The sequence below is a fragment of the Phocoena phocoena genome, chromosome 6 (genome assembly GCF_963924675.1).
Source record: "Phocoena phocoena chromosome 6, mPhoPho1.1, whole genome shotgun sequence".
In the NCBI taxonomy this organism is placed as follows: Eukaryota; Metazoa; Chordata; class Mammalia; order Artiodactyla; family Phocoenidae; genus Phocoena; species Phocoena phocoena.
In genome coordinates this window covers 45,453,587-45,472,599 of record NC_089224.1, presented here as the reverse complement: position 1 = coordinate 45,472,599, position 19,013 = coordinate 45,453,587, and the positions used below count along the sequence as shown (strand labels likewise).

At 44.3% G+C, this 19,013-nt stretch overlaps 1 pseudogene; it reads right to left on the bottom strand.

The window, feature by feature from the left end:
• Positions 1-18,203: 18,203 nt before the first annotated feature.
• On the bottom strand, positions 18,204-18,718 carry LOC136124428 (interferon alpha-8-like; annotated as a pseudogene).
• Between the last annotated feature and the right edge of the window lie 295 nt (positions 18,719-19,013).

The window sequence follows — 19,013 nt, the reverse complement described above, 5'->3', positions numbered from 1 at the left end:
ACTTGGAAACAACATTGGCATAAGTACAGAATTGACAACCTTGTACTATTTAAGAATCTCATTTGCAGGCAGGTACTCAGAGCAGCTGGATACAGGCTTCCACAGCCAGACACCTGAATCACCAGGCTCACTGGGGCCTGCCACCATCCTCACTGAGGTCACCCAGGATGATGTTCTCCAGCCCTGTCTGCACCCTTAGCTGTGACCAGCCCCGAACCACGGCCTGCCAAAGCAGGAGACCCTCACAAGTTCTGCACCTAATGGAAGAATCTTTCCATTGTTTTCCTGCCTGAAGGACAAGAAGGTTTTCAGGTTCCTCCAGGAGCAGACAGTTGCAAATAGCTCAGGCCACCTCTTTCTCCATGCGGTAATCTAGCAGATCTTCAACTTTTTCAGCAAAGAGGGATGATAATCCTCATTGGACTGATCAGCAGCTAGAATTGTTGGAGACCTGTTTGGTGCAGAAAATGGAGATGGAAAGACTTTCTGAGCAATGAGGACTCTAGCCAGACTTTGAAGGACTGCTTCCAAAGTACCAGGCTCAGGGAATTCCCTGGTGCTCCAGTGGTTTGGACACTGCGCCTTCACTGCTGTGACTCGGATTAAGTCCCTGATCCCACAAGCCGCTGGATGTGGCCAAAAACAACAAAAAGGAGAAAAGAAAAAAACCCCAGAATAAATACAAAGTACCAGGGTCGATATGAGAAGCAAAGTACACAGCTGCTGTGCCTGGGACATTGTCATACTGGAAGTTAAGACATGAAAATTAGGAAATGCTTTCTTTGTATTAATCAGCTCATCAGAAAACTCAGGAAGTCAAAAAGGAGAATTAAGCTTCCACAGTATGTCTCATCTACAGTCCTCCCTCAGTACCCGAGCGGGAGAGGTTCCAGGACCTCCATGGATACCGTGTGGATCTTCAAGTTCCTTATATAAGATGGTATAGTATTTGCATATAAGCTACATACATCTCCCATATACTTTAAATCACCTCTAGATTACTTAGAATACCTAATACAATGTAATTGGTATAAATAGTTGCTGGCACATGGCAAATTCAAGCTTTGTTTTTGGAACTTTCTGGAATTTTTTTCCCAAATATTTTCAACCTGTAGTGGTTGAACCCATGTATTTGGAGGGCTGACTGCGCTTATTAGTGGCCTCAATCTTGTAAATATTTACTCAGTTCAAAGACGTTTTTGTCTGCTTCCATTAAAAAATATATTGAGTCATTTTGGCAGATTTTTATCAACAATAAGAAACTGTAGTTTTGAATAGAAAGAAATTTCATTTTAATTTATAATAATTAGTATTTATTATCTTAGGATAATTGCTATATTTGCAAATTTTACTATTTATGTTATAATATGACAAGCTTTGCATTTGTTTTATTTTGCTTTGTGGGGGTAGTTTAATCTATATATTAAGTGCTCAGTCTTAACTTTTTTTTGTTTGGCTGCGCGCGGCACGTGGGATCTTAGTTCCCTGAGCAGGGATCACACCCTTGCCCACTGCAGTGGAACCACAGTCTTAACTGCTGGACCGCCAGGGAAGTCCGCTGAATCTTACTTTTGCTTTTATTTTCTTATTTTTTAATTGGAGTGTAATTGCTTTAAAATGTTGTGTTAGTTTCTGCTGTACAATGAAGTGAATCAGGTATATGTCTACAAATATCCCCTCCCTCTTGGACCTCCCTCCCACCCCCTCCCCCATCCCACCTAGGTCATCACAGAGCACCGAGCTGAGCTCCCTGTGCCAAACAGCAGGTTTCCGCTAGCTATATGTTTTACACATGGTAGTGTATATACATCAATCCTAATCTCCCACTTTATCCCACCCTTCCCTTCCCCCTCCACCATGTCCACACATCTGTTCTCTATGTCTACGTCTCTATTCCTGCCCTGCAAATAGGTTCACCTGTACCATTTTTCTAGATTCCACATATATGCGTTAATATACGATATTTGTTTTTCTCTTTCTAGCTTACTTCACTCTTTTGCTTTTAAAGAGGTGCAAAGTGCCTTTAAACCTTCAGTCACCCATAAATTCCAAAAGGCACATGAATAGTTTCGTTAATTCTGTTTGTTTTTGCCGATATTCCAGTAAGAACTGAAAGGAAATGCCATTTTTTGATGCCATTTCTTTCCTGGAAACTTGAACTTGCCACCATGGGAAACCACTACTTCAGCCAGCAAACATGGAATCGCCACACAGAGCCTATATCTTCTCATTTTTCACTCTGGATCTAAATGGCACACAGGTGCTTCAGATTGGCAAAGTCTTATTCAAGTGCCTGCATTCTATCTGCAAAGGAGGCTAGAAATTTGCATTGGGTCTCCTACATTGGTAAATTAGTGTTCTATTGATGCATAATTAATAACCTAAAACTTAGTGGCGTTAACCACTAGTTTATTACCAAACCGTTTTTATGAATCAAGAACTTGAGAGCGCTTTCAGTGGGCTCAGAATCTCTCATGAGGTGGCGGTCAAGATGTCAGCTGGCCTGCAGTCACCTGAAGGCTTGACTTGGGTTGGAGGATCTGCTTCTAACATGGGTCATTCACATGACCACTGGCAGGAAGCCTCAGTTCCTCATCACAGTCACCTGAGCCCCTCCACTAAGCCCTGTGATGTGTCCTCACAACAGCTGGCTTCTACCAAAGTGAGTGATGAAAACCAGAAGTGGAGAAGGCAGTAAATTGTTTTATGACAGAGTCTTATAAGTTACACACCGTCACTTCAACCTGTGTTGTGTATTGATTAGAGGGAAGTTGCTACATCAAGCACATAGTCAAGGGAAGGGACAGGAAAGAGTATGAGACAGTCTGTGAATATATTTTCAAACAACTGCAATGAAAGAAATAGGATTCATAAGGTAGGCATATCCCTTCATGTAGAAAGGCTGTTGTACAGATGATGGGTGGCCATGAGTATGATGTCAGAAGAACAATCTGTGATGATTTATTGGCTATGGGCTTTGAGGAAGTTGAGAACTCAATGATAATGTCCATGTCTCTCTCTTGGGCTGCAGAATGATTGGGGCCCATTCACACAAGGAACATAGAAGGGCGAGAAAGTTTGGAAAATATGGATTCAATTTTGAACACGTGAAGTGGAGATATTCTAGATATTCTAGCATGTAGAAATATGGATCTAATGTTTGGAGATAAGATTCTGGGGAAAGACATGCATATGGAGGTCACAATCATAGAGAGGACATTTGGAACTATTTGGGAGGTTGAGAGTGTATGTGCAGAGAGGATGAAGTGTGGGACTAGCACGGAATTTGTGGAACACCAATTCCCTAAGATGAGAGGGAGCAGTCAACAAAGGAAGGAGAGGAGGAGGGGCAGAAAAGCAGAGGATGGAGGTGACACGGAGACCAGATGAGCGTCAGACCTTAAGATGGAGGGCGTGGTAACAAGTGTCCGATGCTTCTGAGATGTCAGCTGAGGCTGCCTGACAGTGATCTCTGATCTCAGTAACATGTATTGATAGTTCATTATAAACTTTGGCTGAGCAGTTTTAAGAGAACAGGGAGGTTGAAGGCAAATTATGGCAATTGGAGGAATGAGGTGCATGTGAAGAAATAGGGACAGATAATCCAGAGAACGTTGAAGAAGTTTGGGTGTGAACAGAATGCCAGCAGCAAAATAATACTAACAAGTGGTCATAGGGCTGAGGAGTAGTCATGTTTAGGATAAAATGAAAATTAAGCACATTTAACGTTGATCAAAACTAGCCAATAAAAAGAAAGATGTTGATACAGGAGAGAGGATGTAACTGATAAAGCATAAACACCTTATCAAAGTCCCCTCTGCTTTTCTATCAAAGGAATCATTCTGAAGAACTAAGCCTTCTGGAATTGTCCCTCTGGTGTCACAGAGGTTTTGCACCCTGAGGCAGTGCGCCAGGCTGAGGCTTGGAATGGGTAAGAAGGACTTTATTTTACAAAGTAAAAGTCTAAATGTAAAGTCTAAATGTGAGAATGGCGATGGGCCAAACTTCCATCTCTCTTGTCTGGCTGATCAGTTTCATCAGGGATGTTTATCGATGCTGAGGATGTTAAAAATGTGTTCTTAAAATCTATGGGCTTGCATGCCCCTGGATAGTAATCATGTACCCTCAGGGATACCAGTATCTAGGTTTGAACACTGATATATATATATATATGTATATATTTTAATATTTGTTTATTTATTTTGGCTGTGCTGGGTCTTAGTTGTGGCACAGGATCTTTGCTGTGACACGTGGGATCCTTTAGTTGCGGCATGTGGACTTCTTAGTAGTGGCATGTGGATTCTTAGTTGTGGCATGCATGCAGGATCTAGCTCCCCGACCAGGGATCAAACCCAGGCCCCCTGCATTGGGAGTGCACAGTCTTACCCACTGGACCACCAGGGAAGTCCCTGAACACTGATATATTAATGGATACCAGTATTCAGTGGTTTCACTGGTCTTCACTTACTCACCTGGAATCTCTTTCATCTGGAGCACAAACAAATAGAATCAAATTTGCGGTTTTGGAAGAAATTGAGACCTTGTTTCCCCTCTAGAGGTCAGTCCAAAATAGCTTTTTTAAACAACTTTTATTCTTTATTTATTTTAATATTTACTTATTTTGGCTGCGTAGGGTCCTAGTTGTGGCATGTGGGATCTTTGTCGCGGCATGTGGGATCTTTTAGTTGCTGCATGAGGACTTCTTAGTTGCAGCACGGCATGCGGGATCTAGTTCTCTAACCAGGGATCAAACCCAGGTCCCCTGCATTGGGGGTGTGGAGTCTTACCCACTGGACCACCAGGGAAGTCCCACTTATTCTTTATTTTTTTAAAAAAAAATTGAAGGCCATTGAACCAGTGGTACCCTAAGCATGGACTGGTCTAAGTATTTGCATCAACAATTCCTTTAATCAATAACCAGTCTTAATGAGGGCAGTGAAAATAACCACTTGCTGAACTTCGTGACCAGTGAAAGTCTGTGAAGTTCTGTATCTCAAGAGCCAAAATATTTTTCCTTAATCCCTGAGTTTTCCTGTCAACTTGTTAATGAAGAAAAAGACCCCACTTGATTCGAAGGTCTGAGTTATATGTTATTTATTTTCCTGTTATCTTTGAAAAGGTCAGGAGGAAGATACTTCTTTTAAATGTAATCTGCTCAGACTTCCCTGGTGGCACAGTGGCTAAGAGTGATAGAGTGATAGCACTTCTCGTATGATGGCTCGGTCAGCAAGGCAGAAGCAGCATTACCTTTTATGACCAAGCCTCAGAAATCACCGTATCATTTTTACGTATTGTAGATGTCACAAACCCATTCAGGTTCAAGGAGAGACGAATTAGACAATATATCTGTTACTGGAGGATTTTCAACATTCTAGAAAAATATGTGAAATGAGGGAAATGTTGCTGCCATCTTTTAAAAATACAATCTGCTACAGTCCATAAAACGTCACATCCTTTCACATGTAAAATACATTCATCACTTCTCAAAACCTTCCAAAGTCTCATCTTATTATGGCAAAAATCCAGGTCCAGAGTTTCACCGTCTCCGTCAGATCAAGGTGTGGATGGAGTTCCTCAGGCACAGTTCCTCTAGCACTGCTCCTTGAGTGCCATTCTTCTCAATGTGAAGCCCTGTAATCTAAATAGAGAGGTTATTTGTTCCTTTACTCCCAACATACAATGGTGAGGCAGGCATAAGATATTGTAATAGTCCCATTCAAAATGGGGTAAAGCAGAAAGCACATAGCAGTCACCGGCCTATTGTAATTCGGCTCCCTATTAGGGCAGGTGGTGTCAATGTTCAGATTAGGGCTCAGTTCTAAGTCTCTGGGAGTTATTCTCCAAGGCTGATTTTTCTCCTTTCTGGCTTCTTGGCTCTGCCTTTTAAGTTATCCTTCCTTTCCCACAAGAAGTGCTTGTCTTACATCGTGTAGACTTCTCATCCTTCTTCCTTTCTGGAAAAGTTTGGGGATCTGAAGCCCTCTTTATTGTGTATGCTATTACTTTCAGTCTAAACTGATATAATTACTGTAACCATTTACTGGGTTTGCTGTATATCTGTTTATAATGAATGCCATTGGATAAGAGGCACACCCACAAATCTCTTCAGATATATACCCTTTTTCACTTTGGGCTACCCATGAGTCTCCAGTGAGACAGCAAGTTGGTGTTTTAGAGCCCTGTCACTTAATGGAGAGAATCTCTGAGGCATTCCGTAGGATCCTGAGAAGGCTTTTTGTTGGTTTGAAAGATGCTCTGAGACACCACCTAGATCTCTCTGAAGTCTTAAAGGATCTTACACTCATACTCAATCTGATCTGATAAATAGGGCTTCTTTGTTTATTGTTGTAGACCTCCACTCACAATACAAACAAACATGATGTCCCCAGTATTGTAGCTTTGAAACAAATGACTCCAAAATCTATCACCCAAAATAATCAATGTCTCATCTCATAGATTCTGTGAGCCAGGGATTCCCACAGGGCACAGAAGGAATGGCTTGTCTCTGTTTCACCATCTCTAGGGCGTCAGGAGCACACTCCACTGGGTGGCTGGGATTGACCTGGCATGTGGTAGGCACTTTCACTTGCCTGTCTGATGCGGATAAGTCTCAGCTGGGACCTCAGCTGGTACTGGGTACAGAAGCACCTCACAGTGACTCTCCTTGTGGTCTAGTTTTTCTGTGAGCATGGTAGACTCAGTGTAGTTGAACATTTTAAAAGGCGCCTTGGGCTCACAAGTGAGTGGCCCAGTAAGCAAGCTATTATGACCTAATCCATTGGTTCTCGGTGAGGGCGGTTTTGTCCCCGAGGGCATGTTTGGCAATGTCTGGAGACGTTTTCAGTTGTTACAACTGGTGATGAGGGCTGATACTGGCATCTAATGGATAGAGGCCGGGGATGCTGCTGAATACCCTACAGTACCACAGGACAGCAGCCACAACAGAGAATTATCTGGCCTCAAATGTGTGCACCGCCAAGCTTGATAAACTCTAACCTACCTTTGGAAGTCATAGAATATTATTTCCAAAAAAATTTTTTGTAAAAAATTAACACTCTGTATGGTTAGTCAATTCAAGATGGCTGTTCTCTTGCTCTTTGTGCATCCCGTGCTAGACCAGTCCCTGCTTCAGTCACACCCCGCTCACACCAACATGCTTGCACCCTGCCCCACCACGTGATCGTTCTAAAGCTTAGGCCAAAGCAGCTCGACCTGCTAGATCATAAAAGGGAAATATCTGTGGTGGTGATGGGCATTAACCTGAGGGGTTGTGAGAGACCTGCCCCAGCTGCTGGTGTCCTCGGTAACTGATGAGCGAACCTGAGGTCAGTTCTCCCTAGAAATGGTAGTCTCCTGTGTCCCGGAGGAGTGGCAAACATGGCTGCCGGCCGATTGCTTTTCACGGCTGGGTGCTCTTTGAGGACCTTTTAATACAGACATGTAAGACCCCTGTCTCTGCCTGCAGATGTCTCTGCCACCGCCTCTGGGCTCTTTCTTGGGCCTGGAGATTGGGCAGCTATAAGGCTTGCAGGCCTGCAGGGTACAGCTCAACAGTTGGCGAGGGAGCCAAGAAGCCCAGAGGCCGAGGATACGCCGGTGAGTGCTGAGATGTCGGGAAATAATGATGGATAACGGGGTAGGGTGGGGGGTAATCCCAAGATGGCCATCCACCAGCAAGTGGGACCTGTGGCAGCTGTCTACCATGAGGCATGTCTTTCTCGACCCTTATACTGATGATATCCTGTTAACCTCAGAGGCTCTTTGCAGTCTAAAAGTAGCAGCCCTGTGCTTGTGGCCGATCTGACTGCCCGGGACTGGCTGGTGAAGGCAAAACGCGAAGACCTGGGTTTCCTATCAGATACTTTTGGAGTTATCTGTTTGGGTAATGGAGCATACCCCCAACCCAAAACCCCTAGACAGTTAAAAGCCACAGGCTTCAGGGATATTAACTGAGGACAGGCTCGTGAATTGGGTGTGGCCACTTCCCCGCCGGGGTGTGGTTTGGGCCTTCGGCAATGGCAAAATCTAATACCCTGGCGCTTCTGGGCCCAGCTGTGGAAGGAGGCAGAGCCATGATGCAGTGCGTTGGAATGACAGTTCTTTGAAGTCTGCAGTGTCTTACAACACGTGCAAGCTGTTACAGAAGTCTTCCATGATGCGTAGAGAAACGCAAAAGACCACTTTTCAGGACCTAGAACAGCTGTGGGAGAGAAACAGGACTCCAACTGTTACCGGGCCCTTTCCAGATTCTTGGGCAGCAATACCACAGAAATGATACCACTTCCACGAGACTCTTAGGCAAGCAAAGATTTTTATTAAAAGAGACAGCTTGTGCACAAGGGAGAAGGCTGGGGTGGGGGGCGGAGGAAAAAAAGCAGCTTCCTGAGTGGAAGAGGCGAGTTGCTTTTATAACAAAAAGGAGGGTTTGTCTCATGATCACTGACAATTTCCAGAGATCGTCACACTTCTTCATTCAGCAGCAGGAGGCTCCATGGTGGCTCTCAGGAATAGGGAACGCTTGTGGGAGGGTAAAGGAGTGCGTGGGGAGTTTCTGCAAGAGAGCCCCGGCACAGGTAAGGTTGAAATCTGCAGTTGAGCTTGTTCCCTTGTGGCAACTAGGTATACTCGTTAATGTAACAGAGATCATCTTTTATTCCTGGGAGGATGTTGTCCCCCTCTCTGATCCCACCCCCAGGACTCAGGACCCCTTGGCCTTTGTTCTCTAGCTTACAAGACCTGTTTTGCCCAAGACCGTTGTCTGGTCTTTTTTTCAAAATGGCTGTACTCTTTCTTGTCTTCCTTTCTCACCATAGACAACGATAGCGACCAAGGAATCCCACTTTCTTGGCTATGCAGTTCAGGAATGGGCTGGTAAAGATAAGCGCTGGTATTTCCACCTGCCTTCCAACCCTGCTGATTCCTTGCTAATTGAAAGGCTCCTTATTTGGCGCCCGTTGTGGGAACTCTGCAGGCCAGGACAGAAACCACAGGTAGGAGTGGTGTTATCTGAGAATGCTATTAAGGCTTGTATTTTGCTTACTGGTCACCACCTCCCTGTATTGTACTGCTAGACTTCCTCGCTATCCTGAGGGCAGGGAATCAGCTTGTGGACTGGGCCACCATGGTGGCCAGGCTGCAAAATGAGTCTGATGGCTGGGTGTGCAGCGAGATGCTATGGGAAATCCACCTGGCTCAGGCCGCCATGGGGGGGGCAACTGAAGACTCTTGCCTTCTTCCTGCCCTGTGTGCCAAGGGCCTAGCTTACTCTTGACACTTCTTAGCAGCTGTTGTGTGTATTGCATTTATGGTATCTGGTTGCGGTGTGCCAATATGTACCTGACCCCGGGGGTGTCTCGGAAGAGGGGCGGATGGAGATTGTAAGGGTCGTGCAGGGTGTGTAGGGGTGGGGTGTGTGGTCAGGACACTCAGGACGGCTGTTCTCTTGCTCTTCGTGCATCCCCCGCTAGACCAGCCCCCACTTCCCTCACACCCCACGCCCACCAGCGTGCTCGCCCCGGGCCCACCTAGTGATTGTTCTAATGCTTAGGCCAAAACGGCTCCACCTGCTAGCTCATAATAGGGAAACATCAGTATCTGCTCTGATGTTGGTCATTAACCTGAGGGGTTGTGATGGAAGGGCCCCAGCTACTGGTTTCCTTGGTAACTGATGAGCGAACCTGAGGTCAGTTCTCCCTAGAAATGGTAGTCTCCTGTGTCCCGGAGGAGTGGCAAACATGGCTGCTGGCGATTGCTTTTCACGGCTGGGTGCTCTTTGAGGACCTTTTAATACAGACATGTAAGACCCCTGTCTCTGCCTGCAGATGTCTCTGCCACCGCCTCTGGGCTCTTTCTTGGGCCTGGAGATTGGGCAGCTATAAGGCTTGCAGGCCTGCAGGGTACAGCTCAACAGTTGGCGAGGGAGCCAAGAAGCCCAGAGGCCGAGGATACGCCGGTGAGTGCTGAGATGTCGGGAAATAATGATGGATAACGGGGTAGGGTGGGGGGTAATCCCAAGATGGCCATCCACCAGCAAGTGGGACCTGTGGCAGCTGTCTACCATAAGGCATGTCTTTCTCGACCCTTATACTGATGATATCCTGTTAACCTCAGAGGCTCTTTCCAGTTTAAAAGTAGCAGCCCTGTGCTTCTGGCCGATCTGACTGCCCGGGACTGGCTGGTGAAGGCAAAACGCGAGGACCTGGGTTTCCTATCAGATACTTTTGGAGTTATCTGTTTGGGTAATGGAGTGTACCCCCAACCCAAAACCCCTAAACAGTTAAAAGCCACAGGCTTCAGGGATATTAACTGAGGACAAGCTTGTGAATTGGGTGTGGTTTGGGCCTTTGGTGATGGCAAAATACTAATACCCTGGCGCTTCTGGGCCCAGCTGTGGAAGCGGGCGGAGCCATGATGCAGTGCGTTGGAACGACAGTTCTATGCAGTCTGCAGTGTCTTACAAAAGGTGGAAGCCGTTACAGAAGGCTTCCATGATGCGTAGAGCAACGCAAAGGACCACTCTTCAGGACCTAGAACAGCTGTGGGAGAGAAACAGGACTCCCATTGTTACCGGGCCCTTTCCAGATTCTTGGGCAGCAATACCATAGAAATGATACCACTTCCACAAGACTCTTAGGCAAGCAAAGATTTTTATTAAAAGAGACAGTTTGTGCACAAGGGAGAAGGCTGGGGTGGGGGGCGGAGGAAAAAAAGCAGCTTTCTTAGTGGAAGGGGCGAGTTGCTTTTATAACAAAAGGGAGGGTTCGTCTCATGATCCCTGACAATTTCCAGAGATCGTCACACTTCTTCGTTCAGCAGCAGGAGGCTCCATGGTGGCTCTCAGGAATAGGGAACGCTTGTGGGAGGAGAAAGGAGTGCGTGAGGAGTTTCTGCAAGAGAGCTCCGGCACAGGTAAGGTTGAAATCTGCAGTTGAGCTTGTTCCCTTGTGGCAACTAGGTATACTCGTTAATGTAACAGAGATCATCTTTTATTCCTGGGAGGATGTTGTCCCCCTCTCTGATCCCACCCCCAGGACTCAGGACCCCTTGGCCTTTGTTCTCTAGCTTATAAGACCTGTTTTGCCCAAGACCGTTGTCTGGTCTTTTTTTCAAAATGGCTGTACTCTTTCTTGTCTTCCTTTCTCACCATAGACATCGATAGCGACCAAGGAATCCCACTTTCTTGGCCATGCAGTTCAAGAATGGGCTGGTAAAGATAAGCGCTGGTATTTCCACCTGCCTTCCAATCCTGCTGATGCCTTGCTAATTGAAAGGCTCCATTATTTGGCGCCGGCTGTGGGGACTGAGCGTGGACAGGCGGTGTGGTACTGCAGGCCAGGACAGAAACCACAGGTAGGGCTGGTGTTATCTGAGAATGCTATTAAGGCTTGTATTTTGCTTACTGGTCACCACCTCCCTGTATTGTACTGCTAGACTTCCTCGCTAGCCTGAGGGCAGGGAATCAGCTTGTGCACTGGGCCACCATGGTGGCCAGGCTGCAAAATGAGTCTGATGGCTGGGTGTGCAGCGAGATGCCATGGGAAATCCACCTGGCTCAGGCCGCCATGGGGGGGGCAACTGAAGACTCTTGCCTTCTTCCTGCCCTGTGTGCCAAGGGCCTAGCTTACTCTTGACACTTCTTAGCAGCTGTTGTGTGTATTGCATTTGTGGTATCTGGTTGCGGTGCGCCGCTATGTACCTGACCCCGGGGGTGTCTCGGAAGAGGGGCAGACGGAGATTGTAAGGGTTGTGCAGGGTGTGTAGGGGTGGGGTGTGTGGTCAGGACACTCAGGACGGCTGTTCTCTTGCTCTTCGTGCATCCCCCGCTAGACCAGCCCCCACTTCCCTCACACCCCACGCCCACCAGCGTGCTCGCCCCGGGCCCACCTAGTGATTGTTCTAATGCTTAGGCTAAAACGGCTCCACCTGCTAGCTCATAATAGGGAAACATCAGTATCTGCTCAGATGTTGGTCATTAACCTGAGGGGTTGTGATGGAAGGGCCCCAGCTACTGGTTTCCTTGGTAACTGATGAGCCAATCTGATGAAAATTGCCTGTATAATAGTAGCTTCCCTCAAATGGGTAAGATTGCCGCCACGTCTTGCTTGCTGTCCACGGGGTGTCGCTGCAGGACCTTTTTCTTAAGATTCCCTGTCCAGTAAGACATTGATGTTTCCGCTGTCTGGGCTCTTTCTTAGGTCTTCAGGCTGGGCAGCCACGGGGCTTGGAGGCCTTCGGGGTGCAGCCGAATAGAAGCCTTTCCATATTTAAAGAGGGGTGAAGTAGACCAACATCAAGTTGGTGAGAAATGGCATAGTTTTCAAGGCACACATGGGGTGGGAGACAGCATTGTTGCTGTCCTTGGTAGATAAAATCTGTCAAAGTCTCGCTCTGTTTCTCTTGCTGTGTGGTTTTAAGTTGTGCGTTCTGCTCTTAGAGCGAAGACTATGAAATATGTTTTTATCTTCCAGGAAGTCTTCAAAATCAGTGCTTTTGATAATCTTATTTCAAGGGACTTGGGTACAAGATGTGTTCACATTGCTGAGTTTTTTTAATTTACTTTTTTATGCTTTGATGCCAGTGTTTCTTTTTTTTAACATCTTTATTGGAGTATAATTGCTTTACAGTGTTGTGTTAGTTTCTGCTGTATAACAAAATGAATCAGCTACACATATACATATATCCCCATATCTCCTCCCTCTTGAGTCTCCCTCCCACCCTCCGTATCCCACCCCTCTAGGTGGTCACAACGCTGCTGAGTGTTTAATGTACAATATGTCTACACTATAGCTATGAGAATATTATGGACAGACCTAAATCTCTGGACCTTTTTTCTTGTCACATTAATTGAAGGAAACAGAGCTTTTCTCAAATCTTTCAGATATTTTTTGAACAGTTAAAAACATTACTTATATGCATAAAGTAAAAGGGAGCATGTTCCACCCTCACCCTCCAAAAAAATTAGTAGCCTCCAAAGAAATTAACACCAAATTCTCTTCTCTCTGACCACTAACAGCACAGTTGGAAGACTGTGCTAGTTCTCTCTGGATGCTCTCACATGACTTTCTTTCCTGGAGTTGTAATGAAGCCCAGCTAGACGCCCCAGGATCAGCTCTATAGCTAACCCAAGTCAGGTTTCCTAACTTGCAGCCAGTGAGAGTACTCACCATGAAGAACCATGATGAGGCTCAGTAGGAAGGAGGGATAAGGGGATTTGTACATGGTTTGAGCTTGGGTTACCTGATTCTATGGAACTCAGGGAAGAGGGTATCAGTTCAGGATTAAAATGTATGAGCTCATGTGAACTAGTGTTTTTTCTAGAGGTTCTAGGAACACAGTGGAGCTTGGGGAGTCCTTGCTGCCTTTTTTTTTTTTGGTCTGTGTTGGGTCTTTGTTTCTGTGCAAGGGCTTTCTCTCGTTACAGCGAGCGAGGCGACTCTTCGCTGCAGTGTGTGGGCTTCTCATTGCGGTGGCTTCTCTCACTGCAGAGCACGGGCTCTGGCATACGGGCTTCAGTAGTTGTGGCATGCGGGCTCAGTAGTTGTAGCACACGGGCTTAGTTGCTCCACGGCACGTGGGATCTTCCCGGGCCACGGCTCGAACCCATGTCCCCTGCATTGGTAGGTGGATTCTTAACCAATGCACCACCAGGGAAATCCTGTTTGGGTCATCTTTGATTTCTTTCATCAGTGTCTTATAGTTTTCTGAGTACAAATCTTCTGCCTCCTTAGGTAGATTTATTCCTAGGTGTTTTATTGTTTTTGATCTGATGGTAAATGGGATTGTTTTCTTGATTTCTCTTTCTAATCTTTCACTGTTAATGTATATGAATGCAAGAGATTTCTGTGTATTAAGTTTGTATCCTGCAACTTTACCAAATTCATGGATGAGCTCTAGTAGTTTTCTAGTAGCATCTTTAGGATTTTCTCTGTATAGTATCATGTCATCTGCAAACAGTGACGGTTTTACTTCTTTTCTAATTTGGATTCCTTTTATTTCTTATTCTTCTCTGATTGCTGTGGCTAGGACTTCCAAGGTTTTGTTGAATAATAGTGGCGAGAGTGGAAATCCTTGTCTTGTTCCTGATCTTAGAGGAAATGCTTTCAGTTTTTCACTATTGAGAATGATATTTGCTGTGGGTTTGTTGTATATGGTCTTTGTTATGTTGAGGTAGGTTCCATCTATGCCCACTTTGTGGAGAGTTTTCTTCATAAATGGGTGTTGAATTTTGTCAAAAGATTTTTCTGTATCTATTGAGATGATCATATGCTTTTTATTCTTCAATTTGTTGATGTGGTGTATCACACTGACAAGCTATTGAATTTTAATTTAACTTTACAAGTAAGTTTTCAGAGTGACTTTTAATTACTATATTTACTTATATAAACAGGAATGTAGCAAACTACATATTCAGATAAAATTTATAAACTTTATAGTACTACCAAGGTATAGATATACTTAAAAATCATTCAAAACTGCTCATAATCATTGAAATTTTAAAATTATTTTCTTGGGATTCCCGGGTGGCGCAGTGGTTGAGAGTCCGAGTGCCGATGCAGGGGACACGGGTTCGTGCCCCGGTCGCAGAAGGTCCCACATGCCGCGGAGTGGCTGGGGCCGTAAGCCATGGCCGCTGAGCCTGCGCGTCCGGAGCCTGTGCTCCGCAACGAGAGAGGCCACAACAGCTAGAGGCGTGTGTACCCCCAAAAAAAAAAAATTATTTTCTTAGTATTTGTTTTTAGATACTTAACTTTCAATTTTGCTTCATATCAAACAATAAAATTTTTTCAGAAAATAATTTTTAATTTCACTGCTGCTAGATATTCATCTAGATATTGTAAACATTTTTTTCTGTTAAGCACTTGCTGTGGTTATGAATGTGTTGAACAACTTTAGTAGAATTAAATGATAAAATATAACCTTTTTTGTATTTAATATGCAAATACAATTTTCTATTTGTATTTAATTCCCATAGCGCAAATCATACTGAGACTCAAACATAAGCAACATCCACAAGACAGCCAATGGGAGCTCAGAAGTAAGTGAAGGCCACCTCTCACAATATTACTTTGAGATCAAGCAAATGATGGAGAGAAAGTCCTCCAGTGAGCCATCAAGTCACCATAGTGTGGAGCACTGATCGTGTATGCAGTTTGTTTATCTTCCATGAACTCAGTGTCAACGCTTCTTGTATGTATGATACACAAGAAAGCCCAAAGACAAAAATGAATACTAAGGAATAAGATTTTGTTGTATAGGGTTAAGCTTTGGAGTGCCACAGAATTGTAATAGCAAAATTTTTCATACCCCTAAAAACTAATGTTTGTACCCATGGAAGCAGTTAGCATCCCCAGTGTGAATGCATGATTTAGCAGTCATCATCAATTTGAATCTTTCTCTCTATTTTTGCATTAAATTTCAAATTTCCTTAAGGACTTTTAGAGGTGCCAATCCAAGTCTATCCTTTTCAAACCAAAGGAAACCATCTTCAGAATTAATTTAGAACTGAATAAATATTATGTCGTGGAAAGAATTAACTTTCAGCTCCAATCTTCTTCAATACTTTTTATTTTGCAGTGGAAGTTATGTTGCTTCAGCCCTCTACATTCCCATCGTCAAACAATACGTATGTGACCATCTTTGGCAAATCAGCTCTGTAGTAACTGGACTCTGTCTTATTCTCTGCGGTATCATGGGCACCAGGCCCAGTGTAATCACTCAACAGGTAGTTTTAACTAAAGCAATTTCTTAGATTTTCTCCTCCTACTGGAAGGCATTTGCAAATGACCAAGCTATTTTGCCTCATCAGGGCCATATTTGCTGGGATTATAATCGAAATGGCTAATATTTCCCCTCTTCCCTTACTGGTATCAGTCATGCCTACTGAGTTTATTGCTAAAACCACTAGGATTATGTTTCCTTTAAGGTGCATATGGCTCTGGGCATTCAAGTTGCAGCACAGTTTTCAGCCTGTGCCTGGCACTATATTAAACTCATGAGGATGGCCTCATCTCTAATTTGCCCTCTACTAGGTTATCATAGAAGAGAACTAGCCTGGTGTCATATACAGAGCCACCTATCTGAACTCAGACTCTCCCTGAATCTCACAGCTCACAGTAACCAGACACATATTACTCCTTCGTGGATCTTTATTGATGTGGCAATTACTACGTTTCTCCTGAGAATCTTTGGAGACTCTTCACAAAGAATGATGAATGATCTGTTGCATCCTGTATCTTCGTTCCGTTCCATGGGAGAGTGGGCTCCTTTCGGTTTGATTTCCAAAATTTGGCCGGTAATAACTAAAGCATGACTTCAGGTCCAAAACCATGAGTTTGGATTCTGAGTCCTTGGTCTGCTCTTTTTTTCTGCTAACCTGCCCTTTCATCTTTATTTACTCAGCATGAACATATTCTTAGTTCTAAATGACAGGCGTGTAGCCTTTAAAGAACTTTATGTTCTTAAGGTTTGGTACCCCACAAGTTTCATTAAAGTCCTAATCCCCAAAGTGATGGTGTTAGGTGGTGGGCCCTTTGGGAGGTGATTAGGTCATGAGGATGGAGGCCTCACAATTGGAATTAGTGCCCTTTTAAAAGAGGTCTCAGATAAATCCCCCAGTCTCTGCCAAGGAGAAGTGGACAGTGTGTGACCTGGAAGCAGGCTTTCAGCAGAACTGGACCACGCTGACACCCAGATCTTGGATTTCCAGACTATGGAACTGTGAGTAATTTCTGCTCTTTACAAACTACCCAGTCTATGCTATTTTGTTGAAGATGCCCAAATAGTAAGACATGTCCTGACCTATTGTGTCCTCAGAATACCTTCCAGGAGTGTGTAAAATACCTAAAGGGAGAGACAGCATCTTACCCAACCCCGTTGCCTAGACAGCTAGTCCAGTCCCTGTCATTTCAGGAGCTCAATCATATATTTGATAGATATATTTGATAGATATGATGTGAAAGGACAATAATCTACAGGTACTTTAAAATCCTTTGTGGTTCTACAAGGGAAGTTACAATGGAATATTGTGTGAGGTATTTTTTTAAAGTCTTTGCAGTGCTATTCAAGTTCACATTTTCAGTGTTTAGCAGATAAGGATGAGAATCACAGGCCTGGACATGAATGGAAGACCCACTCTCCACTTTTATTTAGTTCAGTCATCCTCAAGTACTTTCAAGGAGCTACGTGGCCCTGCTTTTCTTGTCTCTCTCAGGCAAAAAGGAAACAACTTGTTTCTACACTTGCGGATATTTTCCTTGTTAGTCTATGCCTTTGGGAATCAACTTGAATGCTTCTTTCAAAGAGTCAATCACGCTGTGAACTCTGATGAGTGACATCCATGTCATCATACCTGAGTTAAAGTTGTGGAGTCAGACCCCAAGTCACATTTTTTTTATAATGTGAGTGGAAGCAAGAACATTGTTTTGGTTTCTTTTCTCTAGAATGTCATTAGTGCAAATAGTATAAAAATGAAAAGTAGTCTTATTCATTGAACTTGTCTCCTCTTCCATTAGTCGCCCAATAACTTCTTTGCACTTAGATTCCCATGATCATAGATTCAGGCCAACTAATGTGAGCAGAGGTGATATTGCCCTATACTGTCTTGGCCCTTGAAAACATCCCATGTAATCCCCATACTTTTTCCTTTACCACTGAGTGGAATAGATTCACACACCACAAACCGGAAATCACACGTTGAATAGAGCAACGCCACACAATAGAGGGCACCCATGTCCCTACATCACTGTTTAGAGGAAGTCAACTAGAAAATTCATCTGATTAGGAAAGCCTGCATTTTTCTCTTAAGGATGGAAAGATAAATTTCTATTATGACCCAATTACTGACATCTTCCTGTTTCTCTGTGACAGCAGCTAACATGAAATTAACTGACAAATGTCTTGAACAGCGTACTATGCTAACAACCTTTCCATTTTAAAATAAACGTCATAGTTGGGGATCCAAATACCCTCCAAGAAGTTAAACAGATTTTAGAAAGCACATTGTAAAATTACTTGTATAAGAAAATAGATTGTGTTCTTCTTTGTAAATATATTTTTGTAAACTCGTGACACTTCAGATATTTTTCAACATGTGCAGCAATATGAGTGGACGTACCTTTAGAGGACTAAACAGACAATAATCATTTGATTAGAAGTGTCACAGGTGTACCTTTCTTCTTTATTTGTTGACAGTAATTGGAGAATTATTACATGAGAGAAAGGAACACTTTAATTTCTCCTCTGATAACCTCCCAGGCACAGGGGCTGTATTCCTTTTCCTTCAGATAGAGATGGATTCTTTGGAAATATTTAGGGACAACAATTTCCAAATATGGACAATCCAGGTTGTCATTTTCCACTTGCTCATGCAGTAGTTCCAAGGTGTGATCAAGGCTAGAGAGTAGTTTATGGAGTAGGGTGTTGTTCCAAGCAGCTTGTCTTTCCTCCTTGCTGAAGAAGTTACCATCTGCTGGAGCATCAGATGGTGGTAGCCGGTGCCTTGAGTCGTCAGGATTTCTGTGATATTCCCTGTTTTCCGAGGAAATGTAAAGTCGGTTCTGTCCTCTAGGCATGACTGAAACGGGATCTTCTTCATCTGTCTCAAAAGTATGAAGAGTTCCCTGTTCTGTAGGCTATGGATCCAAGGCAAATTCCAGCCAAGAGGGCGAGCAGGGATGGAGCTGAGTATCACTCCTGCCACTAGCAGATAGTTCTGGGCCATTGAGAATTTCAGTGATTCACGGGATGGCCGCGAGGGGGCGCGCGGGCACCACTAAATAATTAGCGGGCAGGTTCCTTCCCTGGAACCCGGGACAGTGCGCTTCTCTAGGCGGCGGCTAATGGGCGCCGGATGTCTTTTGATCGGTTCGGCTAGGGAAACGCTGACTTATGAGAGTTTGCACTTTACGCGGTTTGGGCAGCGCGAGAAAAAGTTGAGTTGCATCCTCACGGAGCATCTTTATACTGATTTAATAGTGAGAAAAAACTTTTGTCTTCGCGATGCTGAGTTCTCAAGT